Here is a 2,500-nt window from a genome sequence, read left to right as displayed (position 1 = left end):
ACAATTGCTCAGAGAAGCCACCAACACCCACACATGTCCTACACAGGGGTGCACCCAACATCACCACACTGCCTCGTCTTACAGCACAAACACACTGGCAGGAATGAAACACACAGGTCTGCCGCAACCACAGACACGGCTCGCCCCCTCTCACTAGCGAAAAGCGCATCCCGACGTGACATAACTCCTTTGACACACTGACGCTGCCTCGGGCATCCACGTCCTACGGTCGATATCAACGAACCTCACCCCCCCCCCCACAACACGCCATCCCATACCACATTGTGTACCGTACCCAAACCTAACGTGTACTGTACTACAACGCAATGTGTACCATAACACAACCCAGTTTGTACCTTAACCTAACCTATGTCACCTTAACCTAACCTATGTCACCTTAACCTAACCTATGTCACCTTAACCTAACCTATGTCACCTTAACCTAACCTATGTCACCTTAACCTAACCTATGTCACCTTAACCTAACCTATGTCACCTTAACCTAACCTATGTCACCTTAACCTAACCTATGTCACCTTAACCTAACCCATCTTGCACCTTAACCTAACCCATCTTGCACCTTAACCTAACCCATCTTGCACCTTAACCTAACCCATCTTGCACCTTAACCTAACCCATCTTGCACCTTAACCTAACCCATCTTGCACCTTAACCTAACCCATCTTGCACCCTAACCTATGTCACCTTAACCTAACCCATCTTGCACCTTAACCTAACCCATCTTGCACCCTAACCTATGTTGCACCTTAACCTAACCTGTGTTGCACCTTAACCTACCTCAATTTGCACCGCAATGTAACTCAATTTGCACCGCAATGTAACTCAATTTGCACCGCAATGTAACGCAATTTGCACCGCAATGTAATGCAATTTGCACCGCAATGTAATGCAATTTGCACCGCAATGTAATGCAATTTGCACCGCAATGTAATGCAATTTGCACCGCAATGTAATGCAATTTGCACCGCAATGTAATGCAATTTGCACCGCAATGTAATGCAATTTGCACCGCAATGTAATGCAATTTGCACCGCAATGTAATGCAATTTGCACCGCAATGTAATGCAATTTGCACCGCAATGTAATGCAATTTGCACCGCAATGTAATGCAATTTGCACCGCAATGTAATGCAATTTGCACCGCAATGTAATGCAATTTGCACCGCAATGTAATGCAATTTGCACCGCAATCTACCCCCAAGTTGTGCCTTAACCTAACCCACGGTGTGCCTTAACCTAACCCACGGTGTGCCTTAACCTAACCCACGTTGTGCCTTAACCTAACCCACATTGTGCCTTAACCTAACCCACGTTGTGCCTTAACCTAACCCACGTTGTGCCTTAACCTAACCCACGTTGTGCCTTAACCTAACCCACGTTGTGCCTTAACCTAACCCACGTTGTGCCTTAACCTAACCCACGTTGTGCCTTAACCTAACCCACGTTGTGCCTTAACCTAACCCACGTTGTGCCTTAACCTAACCCACGTTGTGCCTTAACCTAACCCACGTTGTGCCTTAACCTAACCCACGTTGTGCCTTAACCTAACCCACGTTGTGCCTTAACCTAACCCACGTTGTGCCTTAACCTAACCCACGTTGTGCCTTAACCTAACCCACGTTGTGCCTTAACCTAACCCACGTTGTGCCTTAACCTAACCCACGTTGTGCCTTAACCTAACCCACGTTGTGCCTTAACCTAACCCACGTTGTGCCTTAACCTAACCCACGTTGTGCCTTAACCTAACCCACGTTGTGCCTTACCCTGCTCTGTAATTGGCATATGACACGTTACATTAATGTATTGTTGTCCAACCGCAACCCGCTCAGAATTTTGTGTACACAGCTACGTGTCATCTCCCCATAACAGCTGCATTGCAGTGTGGTACGCCATAGAGACGTGTGGGAGTAATGGACGCAGTGGATGGCGATCAGCATGAGCCGTCTGTTCATGTAGTGGCGCGTGTATGCAGACGTAGTAGTCTCTTCTCACACAATGTGATAGCACGGTGCCCCGCGTTCCACATCTGCGACATGCTACAGAGGCCGGTTGACAGTTGGTCGCGCAATGGACATCGCATACGTACGGGGGCACCTTCCACGTGCCCTCTAGTCGGGCACATTTTGTTGCGTGGATGTGAGCGGATGTAGTGTGTCTTGACACCTGACAGGCAGGCATGCAATAATAGTTGACTTTGCAAACGGGGATGGACGTGTACGTTTACTGGTGACGTTACGCACATGAACAACTGGTAACCCGTTGTGGTGCGGTTGTCCTTGCTGGAGGTACATCTGTGAGGGCAACGATCGGTACAGCTACGAAGCGGTCCCCACCATACCAACGAACGTGAATGTGTATCTGGGTGTGAAGCGATACGCGGCTGTGGGTGGGTGGGACTGTCCCCGGCCGGTGAGGGGGGGCCGCCCGGCGTGCTGGCCGCGCGGTGCGTGGGCGCACGCGCTACAGCCGGCTGGTGGGG

This window comes from Schistocerca cancellata, chromosome 7 (genome assembly GCF_023864275.1).
Source record: "Schistocerca cancellata isolate TAMUIC-IGC-003103 chromosome 7, iqSchCanc2.1, whole genome shotgun sequence".
NCBI classification, from domain to species: domain Eukaryota; kingdom Metazoa; phylum Arthropoda; class Insecta; order Orthoptera; family Acrididae; genus Schistocerca; species Schistocerca cancellata.
Note: the sequence above shows the minus strand (reverse complement) of the source record.